This window comes from Lathamus discolor, chromosome 4 (genome assembly GCF_037157495.1).
Source record: "Lathamus discolor isolate bLatDis1 chromosome 4, bLatDis1.hap1, whole genome shotgun sequence".
NCBI classification, from domain to species: Eukaryota; Metazoa; Chordata; class Aves; order Psittaciformes; family Psittacidae; genus Lathamus; species Lathamus discolor.
Genome location: NC_088887.1, coordinates 14354868 through 14379036, shown reverse-complemented (window position 1 = coordinate 14379036; position 24169 = coordinate 14354868).

Here is a 24169-nt window from a genome sequence, read left to right as displayed (position 1 = left end):
TTTGCTCTCATAATAGAGGATTCAGAAGAGATGTTTGTCAGAACCATTAGCGACCCTAGGGTTCTTTTGACTAGGAAAGTAAGCCAAAACAAAATTATAACATCCCAGCATGCCTTCGATCAGCTGCAGCACACTCTCTGTGGGCTCAGAGAACATGTTTCTTTGCCAGGAACATCTGGCTTTTGAAAAGCTAATAATAAGTTTGGGATTCCTCTAACAAAAACAGAAAAGAATTACAACCCAGGAGTAACTTAAATAGTTTTTTTCAAGGTGGAAGCAGTTTTATTTTCCTTAGAGTTGAAGCTCAGAATAAGAAGGACTTGCCAGTAAAGCTGGTCTAAACAAATTATTCAGTAGATGCACACTGCTGCAGCTCAGAGACAACTTGATTGGACACATAGCTGTCCATTAGCTTACTCTATAACACTAGCAAAGGCACAGAAAGCCTGGTAAATAGAGGTAGAAAGAGTTCTGCAAACACCAGGAGTTTCTATTTTAACCACTATTTACTAAATATGTTGGGATCTATACAGTACAGTCATGAAGCAACAAGAGAGGTTTTTTAAAACATCATTCTGAAAGGATTGTGTCTTGTTCTGGAAGTGGAATAACTAAGTAAGAAGACTCAATTTGCAGTTTAAGTACATGTCAAATTTCAAAGGCATGATTAGTTTCATAGAGGCTTTATTTATATAGTTTAACTACTTCATGTGCTAAATTGCTGGATCTGGGTTGATGTCCTGTGCATACAAGAATATCCATACTGGTTCTGTCTGTGATACAAGCATTCACAGGTAAGAGTTCTTTTAAATTATTCCACAGTGCATCAGTGCATTATGTCACCACCATAATTAAATGCATTAATACATATTTTTTGTTTTTCTCATAACAGCTTAGATTTTTAGACCCTTATCAAGTGCAGAAGTAGTTTATCAGTAAAAGAGCCTCAATAAATCATCCGTGCATACAGATGAGTGATTCTGTAGTGCAAAGAAGTGTGCTAAGTAGTCCTAAAAGCCTTATAAAGTGGATATATAGATTTGTCCTTGCTAGAAGTTGCATCCTTCTGCCATATAGCACATAGTTATTTGGATACCAGTTAGAAGGCTGGCTGGAGTTGGGTCTCGTATGCAGCAGGAGAGCTATGATTTTGCTCGTCAGCCCCAGAAAGCTGTTAGGTCAGCAGTGGCAGTCCTGAGGGAGGGAGGAGGACACACAATGACAGGAGAACCAAGGCAAGTATGATTAAACACATCATCACTTACACGGTGGGACTCCATCTCTTACTTGCGTGGGGTTAAAACCTCAAAGACCTCACTGAATTTTGTAGTCAAGTAATTGCTGTAAATTAGCAATAGCTTGTGAATATGGATCTGAATTTTGTTCTTTGTGAGTGTACTTAATAAGCATATTCATCTGAAACAAATTAGCTGTTAGCTGTTTCCAGAAATTAGGTGCATCTAGAATTTGGGAGAATGCTTAAGTCTGTTAGTTTTTCGCGAAGTGATAAACATAGCCTATGCTAAGAAGATTTATTTAGGATCTGGAGGTAGTTTTCTTACTGTTTCTTTGCTTGTTTTTTTACTTACTCTCTTCTCCCAGCTACACAATGTAATTTTTTGGGGGTTTGTCCCCACAGAATGAAAGTCAGTAAGATGCCTCCTTTTTGGAGAACCGTGTATTCTTCCTTTACATACAAGTGAACTGTGGGTTATAGCATTTCGATAGGAAAAGACCTTATAAAATATTTGCATTTTCAGAGAACAGAAGAATTACAAACCAAACTCTAATTAACTTTCCATAAGAAGTATTATATTCTGTGATGAGCTAACACCAAGTTCCTTAATGGTACATTCCCAAAATAATTATTATAATTGACTATTTTCATCTCATTGCCTTTTTTCTGTTTTTCATTTCTACTTTGATCATTCATCTTGATGAAGCCTCAGTTCAGCATAACACTGGATTATCTCATTAGCCAGTTTCAGTTCAACTCATGCTAACAGCTGCTGATTCAGGAATATACACAAATACTCAATGTTTTCCTAATCATGATGGAATGAAGGGCTCAATGTCCTTAACAGGACCTTTCATTAGGCTTTGCTAAGAAATCTAACCAGATTTGATGTTTGAAGTACTGACTTTGGTCATCAGAAACCCACAGAGAAATAGAATTCATGACAAGGTAATAGCCAGTAATACAGATTGAAAAAACACCCCAGCAAAGTATAAAACATGGTGTGATTCTCCAAGACAAATTCTATTAAAACTCTTTGAATTTTTTTTTTCAGGGAGAATATTTCAGGCCTTAAATTAATTCCTAAGGAAATCATTCCTTAGGTGATGGTCTTACTGACATTAGCAGCAGTACTGACTCATGAAATTACAGCTTCTGAAGGTATTTTGGGTAATTGCATGTTTGTTTCTTTCTTATGATATGGTGAAAAGGAACATTCTGAAAGAAGGTAATACAAAATACTCCCAAAACACTGCCACATGATTATGGATGATTTAGTAAAACAGTAAGTTGCATGCGTTGCGCCTGTTTTGCCTTCACTCCTATCATACAAACTGGGAGCACATTCACTGCAATAAAAACAGCCCAGAAAAATAAAGGCATGTAACATGCAAATATGCAAGCAAGGTAATGAACCTACACCAGCTGAGCATCTAGGGAGTGCAGAAAAGCAAATGTGATTTACATGCAGAACAAGCAGTAGCAAGATGAAAACAATAGCCTGATTATACTGTTCAAAGGAACTATATACCTCACTGTTAGAAACCTTTCCAACGCCGATTCCTTCTTCAGAGTTATGTTTGCTGCTCTATACAACTTAAGTGACTGTTATACATGGCTGCACTATTTTTTCTGAGCTTGTAGATGGTAGTATCACATACATGTAATTTCTGTCAGATTAAACCCCACTCTTTTACAGAGACCAACATAGCCTAAAGCGGTATTTTTCCTAGTGTTTCCTGAGATAATTGACTGTAAACTTCTAATTGATATAGATACAATTAATCAAGAAGTTTTAGCAGCATGAGCTATGCTGTTCAAAATAGTCTGCTGAACTGTAGCTTCAGATTAACCTGAAAAAAGAAATATAGTTTCACAGAGGGATTATTTCTAAAGAAAATAGTTGTACTTAAAACAAACATCAAGATAACATTTGAATTTCTATACTGAGAAATTATGGAAACAAATTTAGCTGTTTTGCAACAAGAAATTAGTAGCCAGGTTTTTCTGTCTGTATAATAAATATGCACATAATACCACCTGCTTTGGCCTTTTCTTCAGCCTTTTCTTATATATCCTGATAAAGAGTCCCTGAAAAAATAATTTCCTTCGTTACTTAGGCAAAATAGGCACACAAAGATTGTTCCTGTAGATCTGGAGACAACAGTTTAAAGAGCAGCTCTGTCTTAGACAATCTAATCATCTGTTGAACTGCTAGGTCTTTTTGTCTTAGCTTTTATTCACCTTCCAGAGTTGACACTGTGGCCCCTTTTTGTTGTAAGTATTATGCGCATTAGTTGTTGTTTTGTGGTTTTTTCACAAGCACTGCTTTACAAAGAAGGAGGCACATTGTGTCTATTCCAGGCATCCTTGTTGTTTATGCCACACCTGGAAAATTCACCTGTCATCATGGCTGCATGCTCCAGGATAGCCACAAAAATTACTTTTTTTCATCAGTTGAAACCTGGACAAAATTAAAAGCTTTCCAGGGCAAGGAAACTGAACTGGTAACTCTGGGCAGTGTGTGGTGCACCTATTTATTCCAGACACAAGCAACAGTATTTCCCCTGAAAGTGTTTTAGCAGGAACAGTTGAAAGAGAATGGATCTAAAGCTCGTATTTATCTTTCCATGTATCAGTAGGCTCTTAAGCCATTATCACTGGCTCCGGTTTCACAACTACTCAGAGTGGTCCTCAGATTTTGGCTTTGGTTGCAGCATGGCCTCTTTAAACTGATTGGGTTTTCTTTGTTACCTTGGCTGAAAGTTTGGTTTTCTACTCAGACCATTGCTCAGAAAAAAATTACTTTGAACTGTCCATGAAAGTTAAAAGGACTCCATGACCCTCACTTCCATAGTAATTCATCAGGTTTTGGATTTTCTGTCAGCTTTTCTAAAGCTCAGCGTGTTCTTACAATTAGCACAACTCTGTCAAGAGACAGTGGCAATAAAATATCTGCTTGTCTCTAGACGGCTGAAGTCCTCATCACTGTATTTTCAGAGACAGCAAAGAGATGAAAGTGGAAACACCAAGGCACAGACAACTCCTGCCCTGACCAGTGGCACAATACACCAGTGCTGCATGATGTGATTGGAGGCTGTAGGCTGACAACTTCCACCCTGCACATCTGGGAAATCCCGCACATAACAACATGCAGAGACATACCGGAACTGCTGCACCTGCACAGGGCAAGTAGCCAGCACGTACACAGTGAACCTGACACATCCTGGTCATAGACTGACTTTACAAATAATCTTCTGTGAAACTGAAGGGGCTCAACAGGCTCCAGCGCATTATACACAGAGCTAGCTCCCTGATGCACAAGGTGTGCATGGCAGGACGGGAGCAGTCAGGCACATTTCTGCACACACAGTAGACCTTTAAGCTCTGCCATCTGTTTAGGACATAAGGGCTTTGAGCAGTCTGACTGGGTTTCTGAACATCTGGATATTTAGAAAGGAAGGGCTGAAGTGGATGATGCTAATAACTAAAAACTACACGACCTTTAGTCTTTGCCTCAATATGCAGAATTCTGTGCTTCCACACAGGAAAAAAATGCTCTGTTCATAAATGATTCCTGAAGCATGAGATAAAAAAAAAAAAGGGTTTTTTGTTTGGTTTTTTTTTCTTGTAAATGAATAGAACAAAAATTTTTTTGACAGCTTCCAGCATTTCAAAAATCATGTCACTTCAAACCCATGATTGTTTATAATTTATGAAGCATTACATCTCATTATTTCCTAATAAGATGCTTGAAGACACCAGATCCTCTGAATAAATTCTTCAGTTGAAGCTAAAAGGATTATTTCTTTTTTCTTGGATAACCTGACCTTAGGAATTCCTTAGAAAGCTCCCTAAGAAATAGGAATCTATATTCATTATCAGAAAATTTTCAAGGCTATGTATAGCTCTAAATCTTTAGTTTCCTTTTCTGAATTAACATCCTCAATATTTTCAGCCTACATCTTGGGGAACGTAGAAAATTTACGCAACAGTGAAAGAAGTCAGAGTAGAGGAATAAGAAGGGAAAACTTGAGTGCAATACAGTCTCAACATGGAGGTGGCTTGGTATATCCATACTCATACTACAGAAGATCTATAATGGAAGTGTATGGCTAAAAATTTGCCAGATAGAACTGGGACAGCCCAACCTTGTATGTAATAAGAGCCTCCCACCACATTTCCTGACCTGTATGAACTGCTTATAATATGAACTATCTCACTAAAGGATAAGAAGTCAACAACTTCATTCAAATTGCCCATCAAAACTAAAAATTATTTGAAAAGTATAGATATTGAATCTACACAGTCACCAGGTTTTTAAGGCACAATTTTTCACACTTGCAATATAAAGGTTGTCTGTTTGGGGTTTTTTTCCAAGTCTGTTTTATTAGCTGATTCTACAGTCGGGAATATAGAGAATGAGACTGCAAACAGAACATCTGACATTTAGTTGATCAGTTACAGGTCTTAATTATTCTTCTACTTACCTTTTGGAAGTTCCTCTGACTTGTCAGGAGTTTGGTATTCTTTAACGGATTTCAAACACTAGAATTTAAAAAGAAGTGTCTTTGTTTCTGATGTCAAATCCAGCTAGATATTTAGAAGTAAATTAAACAACACTACCTTGCAGAAATTTCAGTAGAATGCTTATAAGTTCAGGAGGTTTTCTGTCCACTTCTTCAATTTAAATATTATAGATTTTTTCTCTAATCACTTGAAATAGTGATAATTCATTAAATATTGCAATATACCTGATAGTAGGCTCAGAAACTTTAATATAAATGTAAAGGACAAGTTCTTTTCCATCAGACTCTGCAATAATCATACCGTATATGGGAAAGAATAAGATCTGTGCATATCATATTACCTATTTGTCAGCTGAACAATAATGAAGGAAATTAGTAAAGAAATGAGATTTTTTTTTTATCTAACTCTTTCATTTACATGGAATTATGTATAAACTGTCACTCTGAGAAAAGAGAAACCACAGAAACTGGCTATTGTGGTATAGCTGTTCTTTGAGGTTTGTTTCAGATTCTCAGTCCATAAAGCAGCCCTAAAGTCAGTTGAAATCTGGCATAGCTCACTGACTTGCTAATGGTGTTGTACTCTATTTGCTGGTTTGATATCCAGGGATGACCCATAAAACTTGCCTGAATTTTCTTGTGGAAATTTGGCCTGCAATTTCCTCCTGAGGTCTTACCGGTAGGCAAGCATATGCAACTTCTTTCCTTCCAGCCAGCTGGCCCACCTGGCAATTACGTCCTAAGATGGTCTGAGGGACTTGCTGGAAGCGTGTGCTAGAAACTGCCCATGTAAAGTGAGGAAAAGATGAGGGTCACATCTTTCTTTTTCATAGCACGTAGTGGATGGCGTCTGCTGGAGAGGACTGCCCCCAAGGTCAGAAATCCAGTTTGACCTGCGTATTTGAAAAATAAACTCCAAGACTTGCCAGTGATAAGGAAGTTTTTATAGCAAAGCACACCTTGAAACTTTAAAGAAATAAGTGCCATTAACAGGGGTAAATAGCTGTAAACCCAAAATTTTTACAGATGAACTAGATACAAGAAGGTTGAATGTCTAACATTTCTCTGGACTTGAATATGACAATAAATATGTTTGATTATGAAGCAGACAAACAAGTATTAGATTGCTTTTTCAACAATAGAATTCAAATTTTTCTGTGGGGAAAACAGACAACACACAGATTGTAAATTATTTCAGTATCTCTCAGAAAATTGGTCTGATAGAAAAGAAACAAAATAATATAAAACACAAATAAAACCCCCTATTTAAAAGGCTGCTCTCTAGAGACAGATACATTTAAAACTCAGCTGAGAGGGATTAAGAATCACCAAAGCCCTGAAATGTATTTAATCAATTTTCTATCTCCTGCTGGCTGCTATAAACAGAAATGACTCATTCTTAAAGGCAGTTCATATCAGGGTTTCAGGGACTAAGGGAGAATCTTTTTATCCATACATTTCAATATTCTCAGACATCCTTAAAAGCATTTGATTAATTCAATTAAGATAATAAAATATTTCTTGGTAGTTGTAAGAAAGAAACAAAAAAAACCTGACACATTCCTGAGGTATGCATTCATATGCTATGCAATAATTTCTTTTCATTATACAGTTATTTTAATTAAATAGTGTGCATATTTATTTCTTTGTATCTAACTTGAGGGGTTTTTTCTATGTTCATTCTTATGCACACATTAATTTAGATTGAAAATCTTTGTACAGTAAATTATATGGAGGTATCATTCCAGTACTGACAGAATGCCTTGTCTTTTATCTCTTTGTCTTGTTTTATTTATAAAAGTTCATACCAGTAAAATGATCCTTATTTTCCAGTATTGGGAGAGGTAAAATATTATTTCTGGTATTGAAATTCCCACCACAGAATACCTGCCATTTAAAATATAAGTTCAATTATGTTTACTTCAAGCTGTGTCTATATGCAATGCGCTCGCATAAATGTGTTATAAGAAGAAAACTATTTATTACATATGTTTAAATATACATGCCAGATCTGGACTTTTTATGCTGGCATACCTGGAACAGCTTTTCAGCATTACAAAGTTCTCACTCTAAAGTGATCAATTAAAAATTATGAGCAATATGATGATACTGACTTTCAGTGAAAAACAGTTCAATAGCACAAAATGGTGTTGCATTAAAAAAATGCTTTATGATATTTCTTGTATATAAAAGCAGACAAACAAAGTTTATTTCTTCTGTGCTTTGTTTTGGTTTTGTTTCTGTTTAATTATTGATCTTTATTTGCATTTCTTCAAGCATGAAGTATGAGAAAGAGAAAGGCACCACTGGTGTTTCAAATAAAGTCTCTGGATGTCCTCAGCCTGATTATCCCCCTTTCAGCGAAACTGGTAGAGGTGTAGACCTAGGAGCTTCTGGAGGGGAAATTATTTTGATAATAATTTAACATTTTTATAGATGAGACAATGACAGTGAACATTTTAGGTACTGGAGCATAGCACATATCAGTTCTAAACTGTCCTTAAAATGCTTTGTTTTCTTGCAAAATACATTATCAGATTTGAAAGTATCTTGAAGGTATCTCAATGTTTTTAATGTCAAAATTATCTTAGTGTCTTGTGAACCAAGAGGCAATTTTCTCTTTTTTTTTCTTTATAAGTGTAATTAAGACATTAAACTTTAATAAAGAAAGAGAAAAATGGATTGATGCTAATTAAAACCACATAAAACCCCATTATATATATATTTACATGTTTTTTAAAGTGATAATTATCTCTTTGCCCTAAAGTTTACCTGAACTGTGGATTCACCCATTCTCTGGGCTCATCTGTACATCAGATGAACATGAAGAATTTCTACGGAATGATTTTGAACTTTGAGCTGATGTAAAGGACATTTTTGTCTTTTTCCACATGACAAACAGGATCTATGGCGTGGCATAAAATATGAGAATATAAAGATTAATTATCAAAGTGTATTTTAATTTATCTATAAATTTTTGTTAGCAACCATAAGTAACATTTGCATGCAATAGATGAGTTAATTATGACTATCCATTTAGTAAACATAGTCCTATGGAGCTAAAATCAATGAGCTAATGAAATTCCTCTCCCTGTCTGTTGCATAGAAGCATACTTATATATGCATGCAAACACGCATGCAAACACACATGCAAATAGTCTTTCTAAAACATTTGTAATTAAAGCAGATTATATGGATATATGAATATAAAATAGATTTCAATTATTATTTTTTCAGAAGCTAGTTTTGTATGTGTAGAAATGATTCACAATAGTTCTATTCACAAGTCATCATGCTGATTTGGCTTTCTAGTACTTCAATGGATCTGCTCATCAATTGCCTATGTAATCTTTTCTAAAAAAGATGTTAAAAAGCATGTAAGAAGAATACATTGATTTAGAAAAAACAATACATAATCCAATTAAAATAAACAACATTTTGAAATTACAAAGTGCAGATATGAGAAAAGGAATGTGGGAAAAGACAGGGACCACAATTCACAATTTTGCGTTGGAAAAGGATGTGTTAGACACTGTCAGTCATAACCTTGCCAAGTATAAATATAGCTAACTCCACAGGCAATAATGGGACTGTTCCAGTCTGTCACAGCTAAAGAGCTAGCTCTAAGTCTTTTCAAGCAGATTTTCCTCTTTCAAACTTGTGCTGTATGAGCACTTTTAAATATGACTGTCTGAGCAAAGTAATTTCTCAAACACATTAGGTTTTAATTATGATAGCTTAAATTAATTGTTCACGTAACTTAAAGACTTTGTTTAATTCCAGATAGTTTCTTGACTTAGAACCAGTTCTACTGGATTTGAGAAATCCTTTGCATAGGGCTTTGGTGACTTTTTAGGTTTTTGTTTGTCATCATTAGATAGTTCTCCAGACCATTGCAGAAACTGTCCTTTTATTTGTTATACACAGAAGCCTGAAGTATTAATCTTGTGCTTATCATCTAGAAAGGGACTTTGACAAATGTATTCCAGAGCATCTTGCTCCAGCAGCATAGGGTGAACACATACCAGTCTGCTCCACTGGAAATTACAATGCTGGTGGCAGAACTGCTAAGAGAGACTTTCTCCACTCGGTTCACTGCTTCTATGAGCAGCCTTTGAACTTATTCTATAATAATATTTTGAAATCAAATATAAATAAGTTACAGTAAATGATGAAGCACATAGCTAGCTACTTGTCATTAGTGCCAAGTGCATATGATCTTCCAAGTGAAAAAATGGGGCTGGGTTTATGAAGAAACCTTTAAATTCAGTGTTTGAAGGGACTTGCTACAAAATGGAAGAAGAGAGACTGTTTTGTGCGTGACCGGGAAACACAAACAGCAGAGGAGATGAGAAATTAGGAAAATACATAAAATCTAGAATGAGACGGTAGAGGTTGTGGAATAGTCATAAAAAAGAAATTATAAAAGCTACTAAATTTGGTGCTTTAAGCTTAAATTTTAAAAGCTAATAGGGAAAGGAAAAAAGGGAAACTGCTAGAAAGAATGTTATGATTCCTTAATCCTGAGGCTATCTGAGCTTCATTTATGCATTTTAACAACAGTCACCTAGTCTGATGTAAATTACATTGATAGCAACAGCTCCCAGAAGACAAGAGTTATGCTCCCTACATTGCAAAGCTGACAAGAGGAGCAACAAAAGATTTTGAAATGAATGTTAGGTTCACCTAATTTAGTTCAAATAGATTAGCCATTTGAGAAATGGTTCACTGTCTCAAGGAGACTGGAAGTACTAGAACAAATTTCTGCTTTAATGTCGCTACCCTCAATAGAGTTGTACAAGTTCAATAGAGTTGTATCAAGTTCAAATTTGCACCAGAGAGAGCGAGCAGTTATGTCACAGGTTGCTCTGTGGTGGATCAGTGCTAATTTGCTCCTTTGCTGGATTAAAGGTTACTTTCCCTTTTCAATTTATGTGAAAGGATTTTTTTTTTTTTTTTTTTTTGTCATTTTCTCATTCTGTTCTCTGAAGAATTGCTTGTAGAAGTTTCATCAGAACCTAGGAAAGTTTGCAGAAATCCAGCCCAAAAATGAAGAGTTATGTTCACCTCTGTTGCTTCTCAGAGGGCCACCCTTGCTCTGTACCAGCTTTGTAGCGTGTTCAGTCCATGTTTACCTTTCCGTTCAGTGAGCTGTATGAATAGTTGGTACAGTTTCAGAAGAAATCATGATGAGTTATCAAGTTTCACTGCTTCCCTAGAATAGCTTGCAGGGGAAATTTTATTGTTGTCGGAAGACAATACAATTTATCATACTTAAATTTTCAAAAGGCATATTATAAATTACCATGAAAAATCAGTAAAAGATATCAAACAGCCTTTATAACACCAGAACTTGTCTTTGCCAAAACCAGAGCATGGTTTCTTTTGAAAGACTGTGTCCTGGGTTGAGCAGCAGCAGTCATTTTTCTCCTTCTTAGGAGCTAGTACAGTGCTGTGTTTTGATCTTTTGGCCTGGGAACAGAGCTGATAACGCCGATGTTTTCAGTTGCTGCTCGAATGTTTGGTCTGGCCAAGGACTTTCTGAGCCTCATGCTCTGCCAGGGAGGAGGGGAGGCCGGGAGGAAGCAGAGACAGGACACCTGACCCAAACTGACCAAAGAGGTATTCCATAACACAGCACGTCATGCCCAGGAGGTAACGGAGCGTTACCTGGAAGGGTTGGGACTGCAGGGCTGGAGGAGGTATCTGTCAGTGCTTGGCTGGGGGAAGTGGGGCGAGTTATTGGTCGGCTGGTGTTGAGGTGTTGTATTCTTTCCTCTTGTTATTTCTTTTAGCATTATTATCATTGGTGGTAGCAGTAGTGATTTGTATTATACCTTAGTTACTAAACGGTTCTTATCTGAACCCGTGGGAGTTGCATTCTTTTCAATTCTCCTCTCCATTCCTCCAGGAGCAGGGGGAGGGCAAGAAGGTGGGGAGTGAGCGAACGAGGTTTGTGGCTGGGTTTAAACCACGACAGACTGCTTCTTAAATACGTGTGGACCCAGCCAATTCACTAAAAATTGACAATATTGTTCAAAAACATTATTGTCAAGAGTGTAGTGCATCAACATAGAAGAAATGAGAGGACAAAAGAAAGATGACTAGAGGCTTAAATAAAAGGGCTAATTTTCTGGTGGAGTTGCAGAACTGGTAAAAATTTCACGGGAAAATAAGTTTTCAGTGGTTATAAATATGTGCTGCTTGAATAAAAATGATGGAATATTCTGCACTGGATCTTGGTTGGCAGTACCAGCCAAAGCAGGTGCAGTATATTGAGGTCTAATGAGATTCTGGTGGTTTAATAAAACATATAAAGACTCTGTTAAATGCAGATAAACGGAGAATATCTTTCTATGTCACTTGGAAGTAAAAAAAGATGATCAGGTTTTTGGCTTTTTTTGGAACATCCTGATATTTTAAGTAGCAAAAATTGACATGAAGTAGTGTCATATGCATAATGATCCTATTTATTTAGTTGGTCAAATTCATGGATCAAAGTTCTAATCAAGCATAAAGTATTAGTTTTGATAGCACATATGTATAACAAATAAGACTAGCTCAAACATAAATCACAGAGGTCAAACCTCATCTTCAATTTCCAGTAAATTCAAGTAAATTAATCACATAGAGGGTACCTAGGATATGAATATGTCCCAGTAAAGATTTATTGAGAATCAAATAGAAATTCACTATGTTGAATCTGTCTAGTTCCTTTCTGTGGTAACTTGTGAGAGTGGAAAGTTATGTATCTTGACTTCAGTAAGGCTACTGCAGATTGTATTGATCAGCAAGATAAGAAAATGCACTCAAATTGAAAGTACTGAACAGCTGTAAAAACATACTCAAGGCACACTTAGTACTGTGCGTTGTCAAACTGGAACAATATATCAATAATTCTTTAAAAGTCTGTTTTGAACCTTGTTTGATTAATTTATTTTTTTAATAATCTGACTGATAGAATTGTCATATTCACCTAACAACCACCACACATTTTGTAAAGGTGGCAGTCCTCTAGAATGTGAGTTCAAATGTGAAACAATCCTGACAGACCGGAAAAAGAAGTCAAAGATAATAACACATGGTTCAATTTTAAAAAAGTCTCCACTTGCACTGGCATACAATGAATTCTTACATTGTGAATGGGGACCACCTCAAAATTATTGGCTGTGAAGAAAAGAACACTAAGAAGGGAATGTACTGAAAACGCAGTGTGACAACAACATCTTGTTTTCAGAAAGACTGACACGCTACTGGGGTGCAAAAGCAAGTGTGTCAGTAAAACGTGACATAACCTTTCTACCACATTATGTAAGTAGTCTGCCCAGCTCTGGGACTATATTTGAATAAATATTTGGACCTGTCAGACATTGAATAGCAAAAAGACTGATTAGTGATCAAGAGAATAGGGCTTAAATGTAATACTGAATGTTTTGGACTTGTTAGAGAGAAACAGGAGGCCTGAGAGAGGAATTAGTCTTACTTTATGGAAATGTTACTTACAAGGAAGGAATAAGCTGTTCTGTAGTCCTGTATGCAAGTTAATATTACATATATGAATTGGTAATAGTATGAGTGCTGTTAGTCTTGTTTCTGACATTTGTCAGAAAGTGTCATTTGTCACTACAAAGGTCCTAAAGGATGTCTTATGATGAAAACATAGTATGTACTATGCATAATAAGTACTTGTGTATTCTTGAAATCTTAAAAATATTAACTTCAAATAATCCACTTTTTAGCACCTATAGGAATGAGGGGAATGTAAAAAAAGTCAGAAAAATACATGCTGTCTTGGGTTCAGCAGTAGCAGTCATTTTTTTCCTTAGTAGCTGGTGCAGTGCTGTGGTTTTGACTTTCACCCCGAGAACAGCGCTGATAACATCAATGGTTTTAGTTGCTGGTCAGAATGTTTACTCTGACCAAGGACTTTCTGAGTCTCCTGCTCTGCCAGGGAGGAGGAGAAGCCAGGAAGAAGCAGAGAGAGGACACCTGACCCAAACTAGCCAAAGAGGTATTCCATACCACAGCATGACATGCTCAGTATGTAAACTGGGGGCAGTTACCTGGAAGGGCTAAACCACTGCTTGGTCAGCCTGGATATTGGTTGGTGGGTGGTGAGTGGTTGTATTCTCTTCCCTTGTTATTTCCCTTATCATTATTACTATTGGCGGTAGCAGTAGTGGGTTTGTGTTATACCTTAGTTACTGGGCTGTTTTTATCTCAACCTGTGGGAGTTACATTCTTTCGATCCTCCTCCCAGTCCCTCCTGGAGCGGGAAGGGGGGGGGGGGAGGGTGTTAGGGGGAGTGAGAGAGAGACTGTGTAGCTGAGTTTAAACCACAACACATGCTTTAAAATACTCATAAGATGGAAACTGAGTTATGTTTATTGGACCTACCCAAATTAACCTAAGAAAATGGTCATTTAGTTAGAACTTTTCTGCTGAAATAACATTGTATTAACAAGTGCAAGTGCATGCTGTTGAACTATTCCATTCAAAGCTATAAGAACTTGGACAGCAGTTTGAAGTCCCTGCTTACAAATCTAATCATGGACAAAACCTCTAAACTGGAAGGATAGCTTAGTGATAAAAGGTGCTAAGGAGAAAAAGCAAAGATGCTATTCCTATGAGGAGAAAATGAAAATGAACAGTAAAAAACCTAGAAGAGATGCAGAGGAGAAGGTGGCAGGTAATAATGTTAGGAGTAAATGTAGGAGCAGAATGGGTAATCTGAGTTTCTCTGCTGAAGAATGATACTTCCTTTGCAGTAACCAGCAGTCCTGTAACTCTTCAGAACCTCAGAAACTTGGACAACTGTGTATTTTGTACAGCTTCTTCCAAACTGAGGTATATTCCAAACTCGTCATCAAACCCCCACTCCTTTCTAAAAAGCATTATTGTTCCCACTCAAGCAAGCAGTCAAACCTCTATTTGCGAATCTGGAAGAAAGTGGCCCAAGAATCCTTTGAATAACAAAATTCACTTTTCTGGGATTATGTTGGATTTATGATATCTACAAAAGAGAAAAGTGCACACACATAACATAGACAGGTAGATACACCATTTCTCAAAACAGACCAAATCATACACATGCCGTCTCCTTCCCTAAAGTCGGAGGAGATGTGGCCAAGCAACAATTTCCAGGATGAGTATTCTGTACACCATTCCCCCAGCAGTAACTGCAGTACAGAAAGCATAGAGACCTACTGCAATTCATAGTGTCTCTGCTATTTGGAGTTCTTGGACCTTGTTACAATTCAGAAAAACTTAACTCTGAACCCTTTTTTAAACCTTTTGGCTAATCTAATTGAAGGACTTCTTGAAGTATCGTATTTCAAAAGATCTCCTCAGTAGAAAGAAAATTTATACACTATTTTACGTGTGTTTGCATCGTCTAAAAGCAATAAGGTAGAATTACATATTTAAATTTAAAATACAGTAAGAATAACAAGAAGAAAATTAGCAGTAGAGACATAAGAAAAAATCTTGTTGAAACTTGGAAACTTGTGTTCTGATAACTTCCTTCACAGCAGCGTAGATCAGGATCTGCTCCACTCAAGTCAGTGGAATTAGATTCAAGTATAAAATCAGAAAAAATTATATTTGATTATGACCCAAGTTCTTAACTATTCTCTAAAATGAGAGTAAGTAAGATGGGAACAGTCTTTTGCACCTGCTAATTGAAGAATTCTCTATTATCTCAGGGCCTTCTTGAAAATCATTGAAGATAATTATAATCTTCCCAAGAGCTTTAGTGCACCTGGAATTATGTTTTCAGGAAGGAGAAGCCTCAGAGATTAAAGAATATACAGAAAAGTCAGAGTACTCGTACTGTGAGGGGAACCTGGCTCTTACATGTTTTCCAGACTCTCTTCCTGGCATTTGCATTATAATGCATGTATTTCATCAACGTGCAATTGTAAATATACCCTTCAGAAAAATAACCTATTGATAGGTTCCCAAAAAATCCTCTGCTGACTATAATGTGTAATTTAGTTTCAATTTCTATCTGAAATTAATTATAAGCCCTGTGAGATATCATAGAAAATTACATTTTCTGTTTTGTTCTCTTATTTTTTTTTTTTATTAGTGGTAATAAATTCATGCTGATTCTTTTTGAATTATGTTTACGGCTTTACTGATATGAATTTTTAACTGATAACACTAGTGAGGCAGCAGTAAGCAATGTGAAATATACATGAATGTGCTTATTTGTGGTTTATGATTAACCGTAAAAAACACTAGGTTTTTGAACAGCTTACCTTTTTCTAACATCCTTTATTGTGCTCCAAGGCTTGGTATTTTATATATTAGGTAAAATATATGCTACTTTTACCATGAATAGAAATTAAAACTACAATTTATTAATGGGACATTTTTATAGCCATATATACGTGTACTGCTGATCATAATCCTGTATGAGACTGAATGAAAATGATTTGACTGTGAAATATGTTACCCTAGATATCATATGGTTTGCTACAGTACTGCATAGAATGCGTAAAAAACAGTCTCCAAAGCCCATGATATTTCTAGTATATAGAGTACTACATTTTCCATCTGTGTAACTTTTTCCTTACTCTCTTTTACAAGCTTTATCAAGCTTTATGTTAAGAACTTAGAATATAAAATGTAATATTTTACCTTTTTTTTTTTTTTTAATAGCTTTTGCTGCAGCTCCATCTAGTCTCAGAGCTTTCTTTTTCACTTTCATATAGCCCTAGGCAGAATGAAAAGTCCAGGGTCAGGCTTTTCTCTTAGATTGGGTAGCTTGACTTTACATCCAATATCAGATATACTTCAACACTAGAGAAGATCCAGGCTCCTAAGCTTTGAAGTTCTGTAATACTTGAAAGAAAGCCTTCAGGCAAATACCAGAGTCAAAGAAGTTAAATCTGTTCTGGATAGGTGAAGGAATATCCCATAGCTACCAAGGGAGATTTAATTAATAAAAAGATTCCTGTGGTTCTGCATCAGAATATCCTCTCATGATATCCATCAAGAAATTTAACAACAGCTCAAATTTTTTATTCCAGACATAACTTCTATTTAGAAAACCAGTTTGGGTACTTTTGGACTCAATAACAGTTATCCAATAGAGAGAGAAAGCAGACGAATGCCTAAAAGCCCCGTCGGAATCCAGGAAAAGAGATATAAATCAGAGAAAAACATGGTCCTTTACAAAGCATATTGTTACTCTGCTTAGCCTCTTCAAGTCAATGGTCCATGAAGTCTAATGTAGTTTCCAATTTCTTGTAGAAATTGCTGAATTTCTACTTGTCCATGACAAAAGTCGGCTCTTGGTGCAAATAAAATATAAATAACGTATTAAATTTATCCACATGGATAATGCTGGAATGGTGTCAGTGATCCAAAAAGAAACTTCATCTGAAATATGTCCATTAGACACTTCTGCATCTTAGTGGCCAAAGCACCTCTGTTTTTGCATACAAGTCCACACAGAAAACTATCAAAATGTGAAAACATTTGCAGTCAGATTTTAATTATTTCATGCTCTCTAACTTCTTTAGTGCCTCTAATTTTATTCTCCTCCCCGAAACTATTTTTTTCTTCTGCCTTTGTCTTCTCACTTTATTAGGTAATTTCATCATCTGTATAGTTTTACTTGTTTATTCTCTTTCCTCTCAACTATTTATCACTCTTTCCTCTCTGAGAGTCTTTCAAGAACCATACAATCAAATATATTTCATCACATTATACTACTGACTGAAATTTATGGGATATAACAGTAGCAAAAGACATTTTTCTTACTCTAGGAGCATCATTTACTTGGTTTGCTAAAGATACTGTCATATACAGAAGTACAAATTCCAAACATTCTGCCTCTACCATTATTTTTTTCCCCAGATAAATACATGCACTTTTAGCTCATATCAGTAACAACTTCAACACTGGACATTTCTTTGGGGTTAATGACCCTTTCCAGGGTTGTGGATCATTGACTCCCAGGAGGTTGTTAATTCTCAGAAAAAGGCCTGTTCCTCTGCTTTTATTGCTTAAATATATTGTGTGTAGAATTGCTCACTGCCATATAACATAAATACTGGAGAGAAAAAAATTAGGCAAGTTACCAGCCGAGCAGAAACTGATATGGCTCAAATTGACTTTATCTTATGCTAGATGACAATTCAGTATTAGCAAGCATATCCACTGCTCAACCTTATTTTAATAAAATAAGGATGAAAGACTGCCATTTACTTTTCCTTTATAAAGGACCTGAAGATTAATCGTCTTGAGAATATCGTTTGCACTTTTGAATCATAAAATAAAGTCTAACAGCTTATATATAATGATTTCTTCTAATTTGTACCTCCCAAAAAATTATATTTTGGCATTTTGAATCAAGAGTAGATCTACAGTTTCAACTAGGCACTGATTAAATTGAGTTATTAACCCCACGATAACAGTGTTTATACTGAAAATACAGACTGGACATTAAGTATAATGCTTATTAAGAGCAAGATTTAGAATGTATTATTGGAGGGGGTTGTGATTATTTTCACATTGTTATTTTTCTTTCCTTTTAATTCATGGGCATCTCTGTAAGTCTCGTGTTTTGGAATAGAACAGCCAGAATTAAACCATTGATTTATTATAGACTTGAGCTGGGTTTGGCTATTAGTTTCTCCTTTCTTTTGAGTTGCTTTTGCAATGATGAGGAAATTACTGAGAAAAGGCATTGATATCTGCTGTTTAGATCACCAAGTCATTAGCATATAGCTCATGGAACAAGATGCACGGCTGAGGGAAAATAAGAAAACAGCATCATTACACTTTCAAATGTGCCAAACCCCACTCTTTCCTGTATCAAAATCTCTGGCATAACCTGTTCTCCTGGGTTCAGCAGTAGCATTCAGTTTTTCTCCTTCTTAGTAGCTGGTGCAGTGCTGTGGTTTTGACTTTCACCCTGGGAACAGCGCTGGTTTCATCAATGGGAACATCAATGGTTTTAGTTGCTGGTCAGAATGTTTACTCTGACCAAGGACTTTCTGAGTCTCCTGCTCTGACAGGGAGGAGGGGAAGCTGGGAGGAAGCAGTGACAGGACACATGTCTCAAACTAGCCAAAGAGGTATTCCATACCACAGCATGACATGCTCAGTATGTAAACTGGGGGCAGTTACCCAGAAGGGCCAGATCACTGCCTGTCGGTCAGGCTGGATATTGGTTGGCGGGTGGTGAGCGGTTGTATTCTCTTCCCTTGTTATTCCCCTTATCATTGTTATTACTGGTGGCAGCAGTAGTAGTTTTGTGTTATACCTTAGTTACTGGACTCTTCTTATCTCAACCTGTGGGAATTACGTTCTTTTGATTCTCCTCCCTGTTCCTCTGGAGCAGGGGGAAGAAGTGGGGGATGGGGAGATGTGGGGGTTAGGGGGAGGAATGAGTGAGGGCTGCATGGTTCTGGGTTGCAGGCTGGGCTTCAACCATGACATCTGTAGAGCTCTATAGCCAGAATTGAAGGTCTGGGCAGGAAAATCTATTTTGTCAATTACCTTTTGTTCTTTTTAGGTTTTGTTACTGTAAGCTCAGCTAGCTGTGTTTTGCCAGCTTTTGTCATATGATAATACATGCAGACAAGTCATAATCTAGATTTAAACTATTGTACTGTTTGGTAGCTGCGTAACCAACCAGAATTGCTTTTCAAAGCTGAGTGGATTGCTCAGATACACAGAGAAGACGGATATGAAGCCCCCAAAGCTAGGTATTCCACAGAAATTACCATTCTACAGTTCCACAGGATCACTATGAACTACACTGAAGATATTGAGAAATGCAAAATTAGACCAGGTAAAGTATCAGTTCTGAAAATATGTAACAGAAATCTTTCCTGGTGGTCATGAGATCTGTAGCATTATGTCACATGTAATCAGATGTTCATATCCTACCATACGTATGTTCATACTGTATCAAACAATTGGTTACATGCTTAAGTAGTACATAAGTAGATTGATCCCATGCAAAAACCTTAAAGCACCTTGTGTCTGACTTGGGGCTTGCTTGGATGCCTCAGAAGCACAAGCTTTTCAGCTGCTCTGTGTTCTGTTTCTGGGTGCATGTGTGACTTCTAAACCCCAAGTCCTCCAAGCAAGTAAATATCTAAGCCTTATTGGGAAACTTAACCAAGGTCCCCCCACTTTTGCTTCTCCCAAAATATTCAATCCTATAGATTTGAATATATCAGACAGATTTGAGGTCCCATAATTCACAACAATAATTTACTTACTTAGAAACATGGCAGGCCACCTCCCTCACCCTCTCTAGTTATTTAAACAGTGGCTCAGTTGTTCAATTTCTCATTTTAAGATATCCCCTATGATTAAGGTGCCACCATTTTTTCTGCAACTGAGTTTAAGGTCTTCATTCTGTTGCCACCCCCTATATATTCTATACCTCTGAGACTTTACTTGATCTAGGTAATCATGTTGTTTGAGGAGTTTTTATTAGGGAGTTGTTTTGGCAGTTTTCAGAGGAAGAAATAGGTCATAACCACAGTAAGATGAGATAGGAAAAAAAAAGAATGGATCTCAGTGGAATAGGGTGTTTCCCTCCCCTCCCTTTCTTTAAGTCACTGCAAAGACTTTATCAAAAAACACAGCTCAACTTGATCTCCAGCAATTCTTCCACACTGTCCAATATTAAAAAGTAATATTTATTCCTGGATTTTTATTTTTTATTTTAAATACGTAATTTCTTTAAAACCAAATTCTTTTTTTGTGAAAAATGGTTTCTCAGCTTTGCTTTGGTTTAAAAAATCACCATATTCCAGATTTTGGTAATTACCAAATTACCGGATTTCTTTTTCCTCAATAAATACATTTTTTCCCTGAAATATTTGCTAACTCAGGGTTTATTGCCACACATTAAAATTATATATAGTCTTAAGAGTATATAAAAATAGACCCTCCTGTTAGTGCTGTCGAAATGTGCACAATTTTTATTCAGAGGAAAATGTCACATTTTTAACAAGTACAATTTCCAAGTAAGTTATATTTATAGCCTTTGTTGCAATATTAAAAGGCTTTAATCGTTTTGGTAAACAGAATCATAGCATTGAACACAAGACCTTGGTTTTTTTCACATACTCAAAAAGCTTCCCAGACAAGTCCAAAATATAATTTTACAGTTTCTAATAACAACAAAGAAACATTTTGCTCAACAATGAAAAATATTTCTGACCTGAAGAAAACTCGCAGCTTCTCTGGTTTCTTGCAGTTTACTGCTTTTGCTAGGATTCTTTCTACTGCAGTATTCTTCATTCTTTGTTACAAAATCTAATTCCTCTTAGGCAAGTTGTCCAATTAAAAGTAATCTTTATTGCAAACATGAAAAGGAGTTTTTCTATAGCTACCCTTTGTCTTGCTGCCACAAAGAATATAATGATGTACATTGTCTATTTAGCTCATATGACTAGTGACAGAAGCATTAATTCCTAGCACATTTTTATTTCAGCCACTTATTTTCACCCCATTAGTGCATGCAGAGTAATATTTCTATGGACTTATGGTGACATCAAGTGGCTAGCTAAACGATCTCTACAAATATAATAATATAAATATATACTCTAGAAGTTGGAGTAGAAGCCAATAAAGGGAACTATCAACAGTTAATATCTTACCGCCTTGATATATGAATGAACTTCCGGTTCCATATGATCGATGAAAATCTAAATTTTAAATGTATTATCAGTGTGTGTATCATTAAATGCCACTATCGAAAACCAAACCATCATATTTCTTTCTTGAGGTAGAGTTCAAATGCAAGGGACTGACATTGAGATGAAAAGAGGCGCTCAATATCAAATCATCTGAGCTACTCTCTTTTACCTTGTTCTAAAACATACCTGGTTTATTCAGTTAGCTTGTGTGCACTCATTAGGAAAATGAAAAGAATAATTATCTTCTGATAGAATTTTTCCAACTGAGTTAGCAAGTTAATATCTACAACTTTAATTGCATGTTCTGCTTCATAAAGGCAACAAATAAAGTCCAGTTTGTTCTACAGTAGGCTGATTTCTTTAAAATTCTCTGCTGCCAAAATTTACACTTCCAGCCCTTTCCAGACCATGACTGATTCATGAGTATGAAGATATGTAGTTTAAGAGTCTCTAGTGAGTGCATTTTCTTCACCAGCTTGATTTTCACTCACTTTCTTAATGGAATGACTTCTCCATCACCTCTTCTATAGTCAGATCTTTCTTCTGTTTGCTATCCTCAGGCCCTTAGAACCAGTTCAATGACTTTGATCACTTACCATCCTCTTTCAATGTCATGTCAGAGTTTCCTGCTTCAAGGCTTGCTTAAGCCCACTTGTTTGGATAGCCTCAGAGAGAGGTTAGCCGGGGAATAAAAACTCAATATGAAATCAATAAAAGATATGATTTCTGCAGACCAAAGAGGAACTTCAGAATTCAAACTTGTCAGAATATTACCAAAACAGTACCTAAGAAGCACAGAGGGAATACTGGCTAGAGTTTGAACTTATTTATACTGATAGAAAAATTACAAGTAAAATTCCAGTTTAATACAGTGACAGTATAATACAGTAGCTGTATTATACTGACCTAAGTCATAGGAAACTTGTCAGCTTCTTTCTTCAGTTTGATGAAAGCCTTTAGCATTTAACGTCTTCCTTGACTAGTCCACATTTGTTAATATACACTAATGACTTCACCTTTGTGTGTGAATATTCACCTGAAAGGATTTTGTACATATAGAGACAGTTGTTTTTCTTGTTGTCAAGCAATTCTCAGAATACAAATGGTTAGCTCTAGTACACCAAGCCTTATTTGCAACTTTAATATGCAAATACAATTTTAGGAAATAAAGAAAAATTCTGACATGAACAGTGTATTCTTCAGTGGGAACTCTCATATAAATATTATGTATGAGAAGCAATATGAGACAAAAATCCTATGTCTGCATTGCTTTGGAAGGTACACAATATAAAAAGCATTAATCAGTCTGCTCACAGGACTATTTAAACCAGAAATCCCATTAAGTGCTTAAATTGATTTACTCTTCCTTTTCCCAAAATAATAAAATAAAATACCTCAAGTGTCTTTTAAATCAGACAATAAATAAAGGTAGGTAGGTAAAATCCTTGGGGAAAGGAGGGACCTTAAGGCCATCTGATTCATATTTCATGCCTCTTTCATTTCTCCGTCTTTTTTTCCATCCTTGTTGAAATTCATACATGCACAATGTCATATGCTAGTGTTGGTTTGGATTCAATTTATTTTATTAAAAAAAAAAAAAACAAAAAAAAACCCCTAAACTCAATTCATGTGAACTGAGGCCAAAATAGTATAGTGAAAAAATGTGTTTTTTCATTTATATTCACTGCCATCTCTCTCTACTGAAGTTAATGCATTTTCCCTGAAAGGTAATTCATTTCAATTTAAATCAATACAGTATCTTTGAACCAATACCTTCCAGAGATGCCATATTTGAACAGACACTGTTGTATTTGTGTAAATTACAAATTTTATTTGTAATCTCACAAAAAAAGTATTCAGGAAAAAAAACTTTTGCTTCCAAACAATACACAGCACAAACACAAATAATCCAGATTTTGTTTTGATTTGGTGTTGGGTTTTATGGGCTTTGAGATAGTGGAGAGAAGGAAAAACTATATGCATATCTAAATACAGCTACGTATAATTGCCAAAGAAATGAAACAATAGTTTCATGAAGGAAATTACTAGTTTTTGATGTTGGGTGTTTTTTTTTTCTTCTCCATATATTTCAACATACAAAGAAAGACTGGCCCAGACTGGTGATACAAGGAACCTAAGAAAAACATTGCTTTAAACCTGCACTTCCTAACTGCCCATAACCTCTCACGTAATACCTCATGGGGGTTACAGGGATGGGAAGAGGGTGTTTCTAATTTGTTCTTTCTTGTTTAGCATAAGCCAGTAATGTGTCCAGTCAAAGAGGAGGCAGGAGAGCCCCAATTTATAATATATTTGACTGTCATTCTCAAGTTCCTCTTGGAAATAATCTGAAAGACTTTTCCTTTAAGCAGTGGTTTTCAATCTGAAAATTATCATACCTTTGAGGGATCAAAGGAATTTTAAAACACTGGAAAAAGACAAGTCAGTTGCCAGTAGTTCAGTTCCTTCAAGAGAGCTGAGGAAAGCACTGACTGTGTTTGCTGTCTGAACATGCTTGCTCCAGCTGCGGAAAAACAAAAGCCTATATAACAAGTACAGTTTAGAGTCCAGATGCCATCATGTCAACATTTAGACCTGTTAGAACAGGATTAGTTACTGGAAAAGAAAAAACATTTTTATTTATACCTATACAATTCAGTCCTGAGCAGAAATATCCCAACTAGTTCTAAGTAGATAGGCTGAGAGCCAGTAGCAAGAACCTGGCA